At 45.2% G+C, this 19,067-nt stretch overlaps 1 long non-coding RNA gene across 1 annotated transcript in view; it reads right to left on the bottom strand.

Annotated features, from left to right (window-relative positions):
• Positions 1–19,067, bottom strand: part of LOC141582490 (uncharacterized) — a 129,516-nt gene that overhangs the window by 85,029 nt on the left and 25,420 nt on the right. The window lies entirely within an intron of this gene.

Raw genomic sequence — 19,067 nt, 5'->3', positions numbered from 1 at the left:
CATCTCCTGGTTCCTCCGTGCCCTCATCTGAAAGCAGAAAGGAAGGAAGAATTTAGGAACTGGCTCTTTTTGAAAGCTTTAAGAAGATAATAAAGAATTTAGGAGGCCGAGGCGGGCAGATCACTGGAGGCCAGGCCAGGAGTTTGAGACCAGCCTGACCAACACGGTGAAACCCTGTCTCTACTAAAAACACAAAAAACAGCTGGGCATGGTAGCGCACACCTGTAATCCCAGCAACGAGGAAGGCTGAGGCAGGAGAACTGCTTGAACCCAGGAAGCAGAGGTTGCAGTGAGCCAAGATCACGCCACTGCACTCCAGCTTGCATGACAGAGCGAGACTCCATCACAAAAAAAAAAAAAAAAAAAAAAAAAAACGACAACAAAGAAGATAATGAAGAAGCAGGGATATCTATATCTGGGCTCCGGGCTAAGCCGCTTTCCTATGCTGGAATATTTAATCGGTGCCTAAAAACAGAGAAATGCAGTGAGATGCCAGATACAGCCAGATGAAAGAAAAGCATTTTTGTCTCAATGGATGCCCTCAGACTAGAAATCTTCATTTGTTGCTCGGCTGATAGGGATGGAAGAACAAAAGACCCAGAGAGAACTCCTGGATTCAATCAGCGCTCCCTTTTATATTATTTTCTTTTTCTTCAGAAGCACTTTTCACCACCTGGCAATATTTCTCCTTTTAAGCCAGGATTTGTGCTTTTAACGCCTTATAAAATGTGCAGTTCAGGCTTTATTTTCCTGGCAGGCGGACTTATCCTCTATTCCCAGGGCCCTCCCCATCCCCTGCAGCCGTTCTCTCTGGCTGATGTCATCGTTCGGGGAGGCAGCACCGTCACCTGCCCAGAACACACTCCCTGCAAACCAAGCCAGCAAAAGGCTCGTAGTGAGCAGATGTTTCTGTTTAAGGCTGATAGGAAGTGCAGGAACCATTTTTCTCCCCATCAGTTTTCAAGTACAAGAAGCAGCTGTGTGCCAGGAACACAGACCTGGATTCTAATGAGGTTCAGGGCTGAGCTGGGCCCCCCGAGATGGCGGCCCAACCAATAGTAGGATGAGGTTATTCACCAAATCCAGGAGAAAGCTGGTGACAGGCGATCAAAAAAGAGCCTGGAGGCGGAATGTCTTGTTTCCTGGGACGAAGCTGGATATTTTTGCAAGCGTAATCAAGGGGAATGGTTGGCGTAGAGTAATCTCTGCCAGGGATTGTTGTTCAGAGGAAAGGAGGGCCGCTGATTTTTCCATGAATTGTCTGCTGCCCAGAGCACACCCTGCTTTGAACATAGCACACACTTCCATTTCTAGAACCCTAACCTATAGCTTTTCAGAGATTGCGCAGGCAGGTTGGTGCAAAGTGGCTTGACTGTCACCCCATGTAATACCGACTAACTCAGGTTAGTACTGACTGCATTCTGTTATAACCTTGGGACAAACCAGGAGCCCTCACACCTCCACGTGTCAAAACACTCCTTCCAATGAAGTGTCTCCCAAACCATTGGAATTGGCAGAGTCAACACAGGCTTTGCAGAAACACCGGTGTATTCAAATAACCAAATACGACTTCGCAAACTCAGTCTAGCTCCTAAGAGTTTCTGCTGTGATCGTTATGGTAGCAGGCAAACAAGTTTTTGATGTGGTTTTAGACTGAGCAAATGAAAATGGAGAAAATTCCTAGCCATCGACTTCAATTTTTCTACAAATTGGAAAAAGACTGCAACTATTCTTTAATTAGAAGGTTGGAGAAACAAATCATTCATTGTATAACAAAAACCTCACAGACGTAGAATAAAATCCATCTGGGAAAAAAGAAGACATTCATTTAAATTCACTGTAAAATATAACAGCTTAATATTAGAACCTCTCCTATGTGCACATGGGGAGGGAGAGCGTACCAAAGAAAATAAGACATTGCATTTACTGAGTGATCAATATGGATCAGAAAGCTTTCATAAGTATTATCCCATTTCATCTGCACCCCACAATTCTAAGTGGTAGATATCATTATGCAAATTTTGCAGATGCAAAAGCTTAGGCTCAGAGAGTTTAAGGAACTTACTTAAGATAATACAGCTAGTAATAGTGAGCTCTGGAGAGTTTTTCAATTAAATAACTTTTTCTAAATCTGCTTACATGAGCCATATAATGGGAAAGGAAATCCTGTATGTATTAGCAGTATCATGTTTATGTCACACATATTAGATTTTATACAATACTTTGTTATATAAATATACATGGGTGTATATATATACATATATATGTATATGTGTGTATACACACACACACACACATTAGTGAGAAGTAAAAGTTTCCTGCAATACTCAGAGATAACCACCTTCTGTGTATGTATGTGTGTGAACACACATTTAAAATGGACTTATTACTGGTGTTAAATCCTCACATATCTGCAGCAGTCTGAATTCTTGCCTCTTCAGAAGAATTCGACCAAAGGACGTAAGAGACAGGGAGAGGCCCGGGTAACTTTTAGAGCAGGAGAGAAAGTCTATTAAAAAGTTTTAAAAGCTGGCTGAGGTGACTCACGCCTGTAGTCCCAGCACTTTGGGAGGCCGAGATGGGCGGATCACGAGGTCAAGAGATCGAGACCATCCTGGCCAACATAGTGAGACCCCGTCTCTACTAAAAATACAAAAGTCAGCTGGGCGTGGTGGCGCATGCCTGTAATCCCAGCTACTCAGGAGGCTGAGGCAGGGGAATCGCTTAAACCCCGGAGGCGGAGGTTACAGTGAGCCGAGATCCGCCACTGCACTCCAGCCTGGACAACAAGAGCGAAATTCCAAGCCTGTAATCCCAGCACTTTGGGAGGCCGAGGCGGGTGGATCACGAGGTCAAGAGATCAAAACCATCCTGGTAAACACGGTGAAACCCCGTCTCTACTAAAAATACAAAAAAATTGGCTGGGCATGGTGGCGGGTGCCTGTAATCCCAGCTACTCAGGAGGCTGAGGCAGGAGAATTACTTGAATCCAGGAGGCGGAGGTTGCGGTGAGCCGAGATCGCGCCATTGCACTCTAGCCTGGGTAACAGGAGCGAAACCCCCCCTCAAAAAAAAAAAGAGCGAAATTCCGTCTCAAAATAAAAAAAAAGTTTTAGAGCAGGAATGAAATGAAATAAAGTTCCCTTGTAAGAGGGCAAAGTGGGTGACTTGAGAGACCTCAGACTTGGGGTCCGGATGTTTAAGTCCCTTCTCCCCTGATTCTTCCCACTGGGTAGGCTTCTTCCCACGTGGGCAGGCTTCTTCCCACGTGGGCTGTGCACATGTGCAGTGACCTTCCAGCCTCTGGGAGGGGGCCGCATGCGCATTGTTTCCTGAAACTGCACGCATGCTCACTGGAGGCGTTTTTCCCTTACCCGGCGAGTTTTCCCAGGGGCAGGTCATATGCCCATGAAACGCCGCCATTTTGCCTGTTAGTGCGCATGCGTGAGCCCACTCACCCGGCCCCCGAGTTCTCACTGGGCGGCTGCTGATCACCAGTTTCAGATTTTTCCATCTGCTGGGAGGCTGCCTTTCCTTGGTGCAGGCTGCGACCAATTCTTATTTTAGAGAGACAGTTTAACAACCACCTAACCACCACCTGATGGTCACCTGACCTTACTGGTGGGGTCGGTGGGGCTCTCCTGCCCTTCTCACGTCTGTCTGATTACCTACTGGAACAGAATCATATTACACATGCTATTATATAATCTGCATTTTCACTTTACGTGTTCTAGTCATAATCCTGGGTCTTCCACACTATTTTTTATTGTCCCATAATACTCCATTGCATTCTTGTACCAAATTACTTTTAACCGTTCCTCTATTGGACAGCTTGTTTCTAATTTGTTATAAACAAGGATGCAATGAATATCCTTGTAAATAAACCTTTGCCTATACCCAGAGTTACTCCTTAGAAAAACTTGCTACACGTGAAATTTCTAAGTGAAAAAATAAGAACATTTTAAGGCTTTTTTTGACAAGTATATTGTAAAATCATATGTCCAAAAGGTTGTGCCAGGTTAAATCAGAGTGTAAAGTGCCCATTTTCTCAAACTCTTACCAACACTGGCATTGTCTTTCTAAAAATATCAATTTTATAGTAAAAATATATATCTTGTTGTTTAAATTTATTTATTTACTAGTAACCCTGAGCTATTTTGATGTTTCTTGGCTGTTTGTAAATCTTCTCTTGTGAACTACCATTTATGTTTTTTGCTAATTTTTTAACCAGGGCAATCATCTTTTATTTTATTAACTTGCAAACATTCTCGATCTATTAAGATCATCACACTGTTTTCTGTAATCTATGCTGCAAATAGATGTCCCAGCTCATATTAAGCCATTTTTCTACTTAATGGTGGTAATCTTCCAAACTGCAACTTTAAATGTTTAGTTTGTCAAATGTATCAATCAGCTTTTAAATTTCTGTCTTTGACTAGAACATTAAAATCAACACATGTATATTATCCTAGCACGCTTACAAGTTTTTAAAATCTTTAATGCATTCTGAATTTAATTTTCAAACAGTAATGTATTGAGTAAAATCATTTATCTCACTTTATTAAACATTAGGTTACTACATATACTTAAGTCTATTTGTGCATTTTAGACTCTTGCTTTGATTTACTTGGGTCTGAGCCAGGGGCACCGGCTCGAATCATTGGAAGTTTACAGTGTGTTTTCATATCCAGTCACTGGAAGCTACTTCTTTCTAACCGCAAAGCCTACATTTTTCCAATAGAGCCTCCCTGAGGATTTGGGGAGAAGGCTGCTATCATGATGGAGTTATGAAGAAAAATTCTTGTAGAAATATAACACTACTTCCTAATTTTCACTAAAGTTGGTCCTGCCCAGAAAAGTGAAATGAACAGAAGATGGACTGAACTGCAGATACCAAATTGAGACTATCTTTATGGAGTTGCGAAAGACTCATTCCATCTCGGTAACATTAGTGGAAAATAATGGAGGACTAGTATTGAGTGCTGAGAACTGTGCTACACAGCGGAGACATGCAGATGAACAAGACACGATATGTGAAGCCAGGTGAGAACTGTGCTACACAGCGGAGACATGCAGATGAACAAGACACGATATGTGAAGCCAGGTGAGAACTGTGCTACACAGCGGAGACATGCAGATGAACAAGACACGATATGTGAAGCCAGGTGAGAACTGTGCTACACAGCGGAGACATGCAGATGAACAAGACACGATATGTGAAGCCAGGTGAGAACTGTGCTACACAGCGGAGACATGCAGATGAACAAGACACGATATGTGAAGCCAGGTGAGAACTGTGCTACACAGCGGAGACATGCAGATGAACAAGACACGATATGTGAAGCCAGGTGAGAACTGTGCTACACAGCGGAGACATGCAGATGAACAAGACACGATATGTGAAGCCAGGTGAGAACTGTGCTACACAGCGGAGACATGCAGATGAACAAGACACGATATGTGAAGCCAGGTGAGAACTGTGCTACACAGCGGAGACATGCAGATGAACAAGACACGATATGTGAAGCCAGGTGAGAACTGTGCTACACAGCGGAGACATGCAGATGAACAAGACACGATATGTGAAGCCAGGTGAGAACTGTGCTACACAGCGGAGACATGCAGATGAACAAGACACGATATGTGAAGCCAGGTGAGAACTGTGCTACACAGCGGAGACATGCAGATGAACAAGACACGATATGTGAAGCCAGGTGAGAACTGTGCTACACAGCGGAGACATGCAGATGAACAAGACACGATATGTGAAGCCAGGTGAGAACTGTGCTACACAGCGGAGACATGCAGATGAACAAGACACGATATGTGAAGCCAGGTGAGAACTGTGCTACACAGCGGAGACATGCAGATGAACAAGACACGATATGTGAAGCCAGGTGAGAACTGTGCTACACAGCGGAGACATGCAGATGAACAAGACACGATATGTGAAGCCAGGTGAGAACTGTGCTACACAGCGGAGACATGCAGATGAACAAGACACGATATGTGAAGCCAGGTGAGAACTGTGCTACACAGCGGAGACATGCAGATGAACAAGACACGATATGTGAAGCCAGGTGAGAACTGTGCTACACAGCGGAGACATGCAGATGAACAAGACACGATATGTGAAGCCAGGTGAGAACTGTGCTACACAGCGGAGACATGCAGATGAACAAGACACGATATGTGAAGCCAGGTGAGAACTGTGCTACACAGCGGAGACATGCAGATGAACAAGACACGATATGTGAAGCCAGGTGAGAACTGTGCTACACAGCGGAGACATGCAGATGAACAAGACACGATATGTGAAGCCAGGTGAGAACTGTGCTACACAGCGGAGACATGCAGATGAACAAGACACGATATGTGAAGCCAGGTGAGAACTGTGCTACACAGCGGAGACATGCAGATGAACAAGACACGATATGTGAAGCCAGGTGAGAACTGTGCTACACAGCGGAGACATGCAGATGAACAAGACACGATATGTGAAGCCAGGTGTGGTGATTTACGCCTGTCATCCCAGCACTTTGGGAGGCTGAGGTGGGCAGATCACTTGAGGTCAGGAGTTCGAGACCAGCCTGGCCAACATGGTGAAACCTTGTCTCTACTAAAAATACAAAAATTATCCGGGCATGATGGCTCATGCCTGTAGTCTCAGCTACTCAGGAGGCTTGAGGCAGGAGACTCGCTTGAACCCAGGAGGTGGAGGTTGCAATAAGCCGAGATGACACCACCACACTCCAGCCTGGGCTACTAGAGTGAGATATCAACAAAAAGAAAAAAAAGAAAGAGAGAGAGAAAAAAAATCACAATGTGTGATTTCAACAAGATCACAGATGAGTGACATATATATGAAACCAGACACATATACATCTGTATATTCTGGTCCCTCTCCAGGCAGCAGAAAGAAGTATACTTTATTTTGACATGAACGGTATTTTCTTTACAGGAATAGCCCTTGCCAAGCAATACCCATCCTTGGCCTGATCTTGTCATGTTGTTGAGACAAGTTCTGGGTCCCACATCTGTGTCCATTGCTTCCAACCTCATCTCAGTGGCCATTGCTCTCTCTGGTAACTCCCAGCTGGGACCACTGTCCCTGGGCTCAGGATCAGCCCTGCCTTGACTTCTGATGAGGGAAACATGACCCAAGCAGACCATCCTTCTCTCCTATGGGGTTGCTATCAAATCAAATTCCCTAGGGCCTTCCCCAGGAACCGATGTTGCCCCTTTCCTGAAGGCTGCATCTCTGAACGGTGCTGATCTATCCTGAGGCCAAACATCACCACTGCAGACCTTACCATGCCAAGACCCAGGTCCTGCAGCTGAGGACCTCCAGGTCATCCTATGTATAAATCCATGTGTGATTTCCAGGATTTTTTTCTTTGGTTCTCATACATACATCATTGGTTGACTGAACCAACCTTCTGGAATTCTGTCCCAAGTCACTTTATTGTTAATGGATCAATGCAGGATTCTCTGACCCAATACTGTTCTTGTGAGTGGTGGATTCAGGAAATCTTATTTAAAAGGTCTGACTTAGCCGGGCGCGGTGGCTCAAGCCTGTAATCCCAGCACTTTGGGAGGCCGAGGTGGGTGGATCACGAGGTCGAGAGATCGAGACCATCCTGGTCAACATGGTGAAACCCCGTCTCTACTAAAAATACAAAAAATTAGCTAGGCATGGTGGCACGTGCCTGTAATCCCAGCTACTCAGGAGGCTGAGGCAGGAGAATTGCCTGAACCCAGGAGGCGGAGGTTGCGGTGAGCCGAGATCGCGCCATTGCACTCCAGCCTGGGTAACAAGAGCGAAACTCCGTCTCAAAAAAAAAAAAAAAAAAAAAAAAAAAAAAAGGTCTGACTTAGGCCAGGCATGGTGGCATACACCTGTAGCCCCAGCACTTTGGGACACTGAGGCAAATGGATCACCTGAAATCAGGAGTTCAAGACCAGCCTGGCCAACGCACTGAAACCCAGTCTCTACTAAAAACACAAAAATTAGCTGGCATGGTGATGTGCACCTGTAGTTTCAGCTACTGAAGAGGCTGAGGAAAGAGAATCACTTGAACCTGGGAAGCGGAGGTTGCAGTAAGCCGAGATCATGCCACTGCACCCCAGCCTGGGTGACAGAGCAACAGAGTGAGACTACCTCAAAAAAAAAAAAAAAAAAAGAAAAGAAAGAGGAAAAAAAAAGGTCGGATTCAACTGAAAATGCTCCTACAGTTCTTTACAATTTTCCCTTTCTCCTGCCTGGAACATATAGATACAGTGGCTGGAATGGTAGCAGCTATTTTGTGTTATTGAGGCAAGAGGAATGAGTCCAAAAGCACATACATACTAAGAACAGTAGAGAAGAAGAGTAAGAGCTTGGACTCCTAATATCATTGCCAGGGTCATTATGAGTCTCCATCCCAGACTTCTGAGTGGAGAATATAAATCCACATTTATTTAAGCTATTGTGAATATAATTTACATTACTATTATCCGTACAGCCAACCCCATACCTGATATGATCCTCTTTCTGGGTTTCAGTAACATGGCTGGTTTCTCAATGTATCTGCCCATCTCCCAGTGCAGGCTAGAGTCCTACTTTTTTTTTTTAATTAAGGTAAAATTCCCATAATATCAAATATAACCATTATCCATTTTAAAGTGTGTAATTCCTTGTCATATAACACATTCACAAAAGTGTGCAACCATCATATCTATCTAGTTCTCAGATATCTGTACCACCCGAAAAGGAAACCCTGATCCCATTGCAGTCACTTCCCATATCTCCCATCCCCAGCCCCTGAAAACCACTAGTCTATTTTGGGGCTCTATAGACTTGCCTATTCTGAACATTTCACATAAATAGAATCATATAATGGTGGCCTTTTGTGTCTAACTTCTTTCACTTAGCACAGCGTTTCAAGGTTTATCCACATTGTAGAATGTGTCAGTACTGCGTTCTTTTTAATGACTGAATAATATTCCACTGGATGGATGTTCCACGTTGCAGTCCTCCATTCGTCTGCTGATGGACATAGGGGTAGTTTCTACCTTTTGGCTATTGTGAATAGCGCTGCTATAAACATTAGCGTACACGTTTTTATTTGAACCCCTGTTGTCAGTTATTTGGGATATATATTTAGGAGTGGAATTGTTGGGTCATGTGGTAATTCTATGCCTAGGTTTGTGAGAATCTGTAGCCTAACTCTTAGCAGCTCATTTCCTTCTAATCTTGGAGTGTGTCCCCTGAATGCCAGTTCACCAACAAGGTCTCTGCTCCCCAGGGACCAGCCTGCCCAAGGGCTGTGTGTGCTGTTCAGCTAGATATATCTGCCACTCACTGTGCCCCTTCCACAAGTGGTCCACCCAGAACTTTAGCTTTGAGCCCAGGGCTGGCCAGAGGCCACTCTATTGAGCAGCAGTCCCTGGTCCTTCGGGACTGCTGTAGGTCCCAGTGTCCTACCCCAGGCTGTCTATCCCACTCCCTACGGTATTGGAGAAAGAAGACCTCAGACAGGAGAAAAACCAGATGAGCGGCTGCCCAAGCCCTCATGGGTAAGTGGACTCTGGTGATTTCGGAGCCAGAGTGAGGGTCGGGAAGGGGAAAACTGGGAGACTGTGGAGTCAAGGGATGGGAAGGGCAGGTCCTGGATGAAGCCAAAATGATGAACCAGGTAGAATACCCAGCCAAAGTACCAGACACACCCTACCCAGAGGAAAGAAATGAGGAGGCAGAAGGGGAGACCGTGGGAGATGCCAGAACTACGTGTCAGAAACGACAGACTCCCCCAAGGCACTGCAGCTTTTTAGGATTTCTGAGACTCCCAGAGTGGCACGCCCTGATAGAGGCACCAAAGCAGTCAGACAGCATGCCTTTGTCATGCCCAGGAAAGCGCGCACCTGTACCTAAAACCGTTCTTCAATCCTCCACCTGCACTTAATCCTTACTAAATTGCGTTAGAGACTCTAAGAAACTCCAAATCTCAGCCCATCTTTTCAATGAAAGGCACCCATAAACGCAGTAATATGTTCCTGCTGTGAGCAGATACACCAGTGCATTTGTTATATTACAGATACAAGACTTCCAGGCATAGATCTTTGCTTTCTGCAATCCATAAGTGCTCAGAGAGATCACCAAATCTAGAAAAGTTACGCACATTGACATATTATCTCAAAGTGATGGACGATGGAAAATTGTGTTTCATCTTCTCATTGTTTCCAAGGAGACTCACAGTTTCCATACCCCAGGATTTTATTACTCTTTAAGAGAAACAGACACACCCCTCCCCCTACCCCATAAAGAAATGCAGCTCATCCCTCATACAGAGGAGGATTGGAGGGATATGTGCTTCACTTCCTGGAGTAAGAGCATCACAGAGCAGGAAGCACTCGGGTAACCCACCTGGTCCGATCAACCCACTTTACAAATTGGGAAGCTGGCCCTGCAAAGTGAGGTGACGGTCAGGGTTGGGCAGGGATGACAGCTTGGGTCTTATCACACCACAATGTCTCCCTTCTTGCAGCTTCCAAAGGCAGAAATTGATCATTGCACACCAATCAACTGCAGGATCCCACTTTTGCCTTTGTTTGCAAGACAGCTGCCAAAACAGTTTGACAGTTCCGTAGAGAGAGCGCACGCCTCCCCAGAGGAGCTCTGATTGTCTTCCTCACCGTACAATGACCCATCTCATTCAGGGATGACCGGCTGTGGCCACTGGTGAGAATGCGGGAGACCAGCCACTCTGATTCTGAGGCTTAAAGCCCATGGGTTGAAGCTGTAACAAAATTAATACACATACCTACTGTTTGGAGAGTGTTGGTCTTGTGCCTGGCAAGTTACAGAAACTACCTCTGTAAATCTTCACAATTACCTTAGCAATAGATAGGACCATCAGTCTTGTTCGTGGTGTGAAGAAACTGTGGCACAGAGGCGGAAACGCTTGCCCAATGCTACCTTATTAATAAACAGCAGAGTCCTCTGGTCCCCAGAACCCATGTTCTCAGACACTGCAGAAACAGGCTCCTATCCCGGGGCAGATACAGAGGGGAGTGGGCGTTTAAAAGGTTAAGATTGCACCGGATGCGGTGGCTCACGCCTGCAATCCCACTACTTTGGGAGGCCAAGGCTGCGGGATCACTTGAGGTCAGGAGTTTGAGACAAGCCTGGCCAACAGGATGAAATCTCATCTCTGCTAAAAACACAGAAGTTCCCTGGGCGTGGTGGCACATACCTATAATCCCAGCTACTCTGGAGGCTGAGGCAGGAGAATCACTTGAACCCCAGAGACAGAGGTTGCAGTGAGCCAAGATCGCACCACTGCGCTCCAGCCTGGGCAACAGAGAAAGAGAAAGACTCCATCTCAAAAAAAAAAAGGAAGGTTGGCAGTGAATGGCTGAACCACATGTTGAATGAGAACTACACTTAACACTAAGTTCAAAACAGAAACACACTTAACATGAAGTTAAAGACACGTGTACAGGTCTCCAGGCCCCGTCCCTTACCCTTTGTGAATTCCAAGTGCACAATTGAGTAGAAGAGTTGGAAGTTTATTTAAATTTAAATAGCCTGATGTGGTTTGTGGACATCCTACGTTTCCTTGCCAACCTTAGATGGTATTGCATTCCACTCCAAAGCCTTTCAAGCCACTTCCTGTAACAGGAAGTCTCATCTTAGGAAAACCTAGATGCAAATCCAACCAGATACGAAGACAAAACAGGCTGCATGCTGCATGGATTCTGACATTATCTTCCAATTCTCTCTCAGTTGAGAAGACATAAAAACTCCCAGCTAACCGGAGACAGGAGAGTATTCTCTCTGCCCTTTCCCTTATATTATCTTTTTCTGTGACTTCCTTTTTTGGTTTTATTTTGTTTTGTTTTGTTTTTGAGATGGAGTCTTTTTCTGTCATCCAGGCTGGAGTGCAATGGCGCGATCTCGGCTCACTGCAACCTCTGCCTCCTGGGTTCAAGCCATTCTCCTGCCTCAGCCTCCCCAGTAGCTGGGATTACAGGCATACACCACCAGTCCCAGCTAATTTTTGTATTTTTAGTAGAGACAGGGTTTCATCACGTTGGCCAGGATGGTCTCGAACTCCTGACTTCATGATCTGCCCACCTTGGCCTCCCAAGGTGTTCGGATTATGGCGTGAGCCACCACACCTGGCCCTTCTGCGACTTCTTTACAAGCTGTGTCACACTGTCCTTATTCTAAGCAGGCCCAAACTGTGAGCTCCTGTCTTGTGTCAGGAATTTGTGATGCTTTGCAGAATCATCTTACCTCTTTGCTGACCTCCGGGCTCAAAATAAATGCCAAGTACAGACTTCTTAGCTAAAGGATTGCTAAGAAAACTGCTTCTGCCCAAAGCAGCCTGAGAAATGCCCTCTACTCCTCACCTTTTGTGCAGGAGTGGCTTTTCTCTGGGGGTAGGACCCTCCCCTTGCTGTCTGTCTGTCCGCCTCTCTGTGCTATGCCTTCGTATGACGCCGGGGATATTTTCTTCTGATATCCTGATTGCAAGATGCAAAACAGATTTTCAGCACCACACAGAAAGGTGGACAGGGTGATGTTTGTTAGAGTGAACCCCAGTTTCTCCTCAAAGAATCAGTACGTCAGTATGTTCAGCTCTCTTATTCTTTAATTCTCTGTTTTAAAGTTTAACTTCCTTGTAATTCCAGTAAACAACCTTCTCCACCGGTTCTAATCAGTCGTTCACGTCTGTTGCCCCTCCTCTGGCTCTGTCCTGACTCATCCAGGTCACCTCCTCGGTCCCCTTCCTTAAGTGACGTCACCCCGGCTACCTGCTCTGACCCACCCCCAACCGTCCTGCCCGCAAAACCGCCCACCCTGCCACTCCAGCTCAGACCCCTGCTCTCTTTAAAATAGCCAATCAGGAGGAGTCTAGCTGGTGTGGTCTAACCCTAGCCAACAGGGAAGGACACAGTGGTAGGGACGACCCCCGTCAGGCAGAGTACCTGTTCCCTATAGGGTCCAGCCCTACAGGGTCCTGTGAGTCCCTCTCTGCAGGTAAAAAGACAAGAAACTGTGGAAATAAAAGGCACAAGACACCGAGAAAGAGAAAACAGAGTGTGGGCCCAGGTGTCCACTGCCGGCCAAAGCGCGGAGTCCAGCAGTGGCCCCGAGCGCCTGGACGCTGTGACTTTTGCTGAGTACAAAGCAGGGGACAGGGTAGGTAGGGTGAGGTCATGGTGGTCAGTGATGGGGTCAGGTCAATCACGTGTCTTGGAGACGGGGGCCCAGGACTTTCAAGAAGCAGAGGCGAAGAGAAAACCTCATGCGTCAGAACTTTTCACATACTTGTCAAAAACATCAAGGACCTCAAGATTTATATTACTTTTACTGATTCTGTCTTCTAAGAAAAAGAGGGACGAGAGTGGACATGGAGCGTGACCGCTGAAGCACAGTGTCACACAGAGACAGTAAAGCCCCCGGATGTCTGTGGCCCAACGCAACAGCTTGGAGGAGCGGAGTTTTCTCCTAACTCCCCCTGGAAGGCGACATCTCGGCCATCTTGGACACCTCCTTCCCCAGCTGGCTGAACGGCGGGCGCTTTCCCAGCCCTGGCACTGCCGCACAGCCGAGACACCCTCCAGCAGCCCGTATGCGGGTGTGACAGAGGGCTTAGAGCATCTTGCCTTAGGATCACTTTGTTCACAATGTCACCTCAGTTCCATACTTCATAACCTGATGGTCATTAGTAAAATTAAAAGGTTATGTCAAGTATGTATATCTTTATGATTATATGTGAATAATTATGTGATTATATATGATTATATATAGGAAAAACTATGTGCTTATAGTTCTAATTCTTTTCTAATTCGCTATGTAGGTAGGAGCAGGCTGAGGCTTCAGACCCTTGCCTCAGCACTTGTGGGGTTCCCCCCACTCCTCCCCCCTTGTCCACGCGTGTGGCCTCCCTTGCTCCATCTGTTAGCTGCACACTTCCATAGAAGTAAATTGCCTTGCAGAGAGGATTTATCGTCGAGTGCTGTTTCTTTTGTGGCATGGCAATGGTACTTACAACATGTTTAATATCACTTTTACCCATCACTCCCCAGATGATCCACTCTGGAGGTGAAAACGTCATGCCCTTACTCTGGGAACTACCACAGATGCACATCCCCACTTGCATATGCAAAGAGTCCCTTAGCTTCTGTGGTTGAGAATTCAAGGGAGTCAAACCAGGATAGGTTGCATAGCCTTTCTCTAACTGTATCTGCAGAGACAAATATCAGGTGTTAACATAAGAGGTTTTTGTGTGTCATATAAATTTGACAACGAATAGACAGTGATTGAACATAGAGTCTCAAATTAATGGTTCAGGACATGGACTCTGTATAATCTGACAATAATTGGTCAGACATCCTGCCCGAGGCTCCGTCCATATGACCTGTTTCATCTGCAGAGCATTTAAGCGTTAAGGAGGTTCACACGGGTGATTCCATTTCCCTGTGGAAGGGAATTGCAAGCCAGTCTAGGTTGTGGGTTCCTTCCTTGTTTCAGGAATTCATGATGATTTGCAGAATCATCTGACATCTTGACTTACCTTCGGGCTCAAAATAAACTCACTGTCCTTGCTCTTAACGATCGCCTCTCCCTCCCCAATATCACTCCTCTCTCCCTTTCTGCAAATTCTTTTTCCTTCAGCATATTAACATGCTCCCAACTCACTCATCTTAAAAAATGTAAATAATGCCTCCCTTAATCTTAAGTAACTGTCACGTTCAATTAACACTAACCAATCTAGACTCGGGAAAGGAGGAGCAGAAACCAGCTTCATGGATTCTCTCATGGTTCCATCAGCCACTCTCTGGAACCGCCCTGTCCAAGTAAATTCTCTGCAGAGTGAAAACATACCCTTGTCCGGCAGCTAATGGCAGGCAGCTTACACCAAATGTAGCCGTTGTGCCTCACTGCACTTCCATCTTCCTGAAAATCTAGGGAACACTATTTCCCCATACTTTTCTGCTCTGTTCCTGAAGCAGTAAGTAGAAGCTCTCAGCCAGAGAGTCAGGTGGCTGTCTCCCCATCTAGCAAGTACCCCACTCCCTACAGGGGGTGATCTCAGGGACCTTCAAATGCCTTAAATTTAGAGGTGGAGATGAGAGGAGCACATCCTGCAAAAGTTGAAGAAAAGCCTACCCAAGAGCACTGTACTCCAAGATGGGTGATGGTCTTGTAATAACCATCTTCTTGCCCAGTGCACAGATAGAGCCAATTCACTGAGACAGGAGTGTTGCAGTAGAGAAGAGGTTTAATAAATGCAGAGCTAGCCAAGGGGAAGACAAGAGCTTATTACTTGAATCAGCCTCCCCAAAAAATCAGATTTTTTAAGGATCCCTAGTTTTTTCTTAAAACAAAAACTAGGGATTTCTTAAGGATCATTTGGCAGGAAGGGTGTTAGGAAATTGGGAATGCTTTGGTTGGGTCAGGGATGAAATCATAGGAAGTTAGAACTGTCTTCCTGTGCTGAGTCATTTCCTGGGTGGGATCACAAGACCAGTTGAGCCAGTTTCCTGGTATGGGCCAGTTTCTGGGTCCAGGTGGTACCAGCTGATGCATCGGAAGGGAGGGTCTGAAAATACCTCAAACACCAGTGTTAGGTTTTACAATAGTGCTCTTATCTATAAGAGCGATTTGTGGAGGTTATGGATCTTGTGACTTCTGGCTCTGTGACTCCAGAGCCATATTTCTAATCTTGTGGCTAATCTGTTAGCTCTACAAAGGCATTTTCAGTCCCCAAGCAATGAAGGGGTTTGGTTCTGGAAGGGGTTGTTATCATCTTTGTTTTAAAATTAAACTAAAAACTAAATTCCTCCCACAGTTAGCTGGGTGTACACCCAGGAATAAGCAAGGGCAGCTGGGAGGTTAGAAGCAAGATGGAGTCAGTTAGGTCAGATTTCTTTCACTGTCATCATTTTTACAAAAGTAGTTTTAGTCTCAAAGCCTTGGAGCTTGTCTGGACCACCACTCATAGCTCCTGCTGAGACAGCTCCAGCAGTTCTATTCCGAGGTATTGTTCAGGGTCTGAACTGAATCCTCCCCACCCAGACTTTTAATTGTTCATATTTATCGAGTGCCTGCTAACCAAATGTCCCTTGCAGAATGCTTTGTAACAGTTTCCATTCAATGCTTCATTTGGCCCTCAAGATAGATATTGTTGCAAACTCCGTTACAGATGACCATGGAATATTCCAAGGAGTCAAAGAGCTAATAAGAGTCTGAGCCCGGCAGTCCATGCAATCAAACCACTGTACTCAGCATTGTGGAAGAGGCTCCCTTTGCCCCCTAGGAGTCAAATAATTAATCATACAGTAAGTGGTTCAATACCCCTCTTTCCCTCCTCTCCCTCATGTTCAACAGCCTTTTATTCACTGCTCAACTTTCCATGTCTACTGTCATGCTGCTTACATAGTATGTGATCAGTAAGTATTTATGGAATTAATGAATGGAGAATTTCTAAGGAAAATGGGAGAAGACCTTGGCCTTGCCTTGGACCCCCCCCAACACAGCTAAATGGGCCAATTATCTAAGTTATTATAAGAATTTATAGCCTAGTGTCAAGTGGACACAGCTCAAAAAAGAGGAAACTCAGGACAATAAACTGCGAAGACTCCCATCTTACAAATGTCATCTGTAACTGGATCCAACCTATATTGCTGTGTGGCCTCTCGGCAAGTCAGCTACCCTCTCTGTTCTAAATTTCCTAATCTGTAAAATGCATGGGCTATTCTGATTATATCAAAAGACTCTCTCAGCCCTAAAAATGCTATGAATTCCTAGTAGTGTGATTCTAATAGGAATCAGACTCATGGCTAGTCTGACATGTAAGCCAAATTGGTAGCAGCCTATGTGACCAGAGGTCTCTCTACCATGTAATATGACCACCCCTTAAAGATCTCTATCTATTCTCTTCCAATTCCTCCATGGTCTAGCCTACTTTAGCTCTGGGAGCTCAGGGTTGAGAGCTCAGGACCCAACGCTACTCTCTTGCTAGGAATCTGTGAGTTCCCAAGGTTGTCAGAAAAGGGCCTGGACAGGCAAGGGGGTGATGGGGCCAGAGCCCTGGAGTGAACAAGGAAAGGGCCTGTCAAGGTGGTGGAGGGATGTGGCTCATGGGAATGGGGCTTCATTCTCTTTACTCTTCCTGCTTCTTTCCTAGAAAGGTAGTGCCTTTCAGAAGCTCCGAATATGTGTTTCATATAATAAAATCCGTCTAATAACATGCTACTTTTCTCAAAAACTATCATCATTAAAAGCAACAGCATTGATTCAACATGGTTGAAATGGGTCAACCATCCCACTGTGTGTTCTTGGGTGTATTAGTCAAGAGTGAGCCAACTGACCCACTGTGTGCCCTTAGATGTATTAGTCAAGAGTGGGTCAACTGTCCCACTGTGTGTCCTTAGGTATATTTGACCCACTGTGTGTTCTTGGGTGTCACCTGATCCAGGGCTTCCTTAAATACTCTCCCATAGTGGACTTGTCACTTGCTTCAAAAAGGCTTCCATGAATCTCTTTTAGGTCAACATCATTCTTTGGAATCAGGTAGTAGAAATGAGAATTTGTGCTGAGGATAAATAGAATCAACCCCAAAGGAGGTAGAGAATGGACATTTTTAGCACGCTTCATACCTATCGTCAAATTGCTTCTGTGCACAGAGCATTTCCCTGGGGAATATGGTTTTTAACTGTTGCTCTTTTTCATGGCCACTGGCCTGGATTTCCGTTCTAGCTCTTTCATCCTGGACAGAGTCCCCCTTCTTCTATGTCCCTCAATTTCCAAGAAGGGGCGTGGGGGGTGGTTTTGCAGCTACAATGTTTGTTTCTCTGCTCTTTGACTAATAAATCTGGGATCAAAAGAGTCTATGCTATTATTTTGAGCGATTACACTTGAAAACAGGATTTATTTTCAGCCTCCCTTCTCCAGCTTCCTTTTTTCAAGGTGAAACCAGGCAGGAGACGAATCTATACAGCTTATCTCCCTCACACCCACACATAAATCTCATTTTCTGCCAGATTTCAAATGCAATAGTTACAGAGTGGTGCCCATTACTCGAGTCAATGTGATGTCCTCACCCAGAAGTCCGGTCACCGTTATATATAATTTATGAATCCAACCCAGAAACAAGGCAAAGGGAAAATGAACATGGACTTGAAGTGTCTGTGGTCATGAAATCGCTTTCCAGTTTGATGTCCCTATGAGTTCATGTTCATTTTCATTTCTCGATTTCTTCCCAAATTTGTTACCCCAGTGACTGACGCTCCAATTACAGTTTCCTTCCCCCACTCGTTCCCGTGCTATCCAATAAATGTCACGGCCTTTCGCTGTGCCATGCATTTATTTTCCAATTACTGTGGGTAAACAGGGATGGGCGAGCAATTGCATTGAAGCTTTTAACTCATTTGATTTGGTCCCAAGCAAAATTTCAGAATTGAGACATAAACATCAAGGCTCTTCTCTACAGAAATGACAAGGGTTGGGAGAAACCGCCTGAATAATCCCCCTTTTTCGCAAAGAGCGAAAAGATGTCTGCTGGGACATCTTTACCCCAAAGTGAATTCACGTTCCAAAAACACATGCTTCCAGGTCTGTCCGAGCAACGCTCTCATCTGTTTCAATTCTGAGCCAGTGCCCATCAGCCTCTTTCAATCTCCATTAGCAGGTTGGAAATTTATTTAGAAAGCCGACAGGTACTATTTGGGGGATTAATGACCACTGATTTATGAATATTGAGTAGCATTTCAATAATCGGAGGCAGAGTAATCACTTGTGGCTGCAGCCAGCTCTCCTCACCATCACAGCCTACAGCAATCACTCAAAACCAGTTAAATGATTCTGATTTATGACCTTAACCTTCAGGGTCCACTCCATTTGCTCTCTTGGTGTGTAAATTCTAAAAATGCAATTCCCTCCATCTCCAGAGAGGCAATTTAAGTCAACATTATGCATGAGCCGAGAATGCGGGAATTCTCAGATCTCTTATTTCACTCATTAAATTTACACCGAACATCTTGCAATTAAAATTTCATATAGATTTCTTCTT

Source organism: Saimiri boliviensis, chromosome 20 (genome assembly GCF_048565385.1).
Source record: "Saimiri boliviensis isolate mSaiBol1 chromosome 20, mSaiBol1.pri, whole genome shotgun sequence".
Taxonomy (NCBI): Eukaryota; Metazoa; Chordata; class Mammalia; order Primates; family Cebidae; genus Saimiri; species Saimiri boliviensis.
This window is presented reverse-complemented; position numbering and strand designations above follow the sequence as displayed.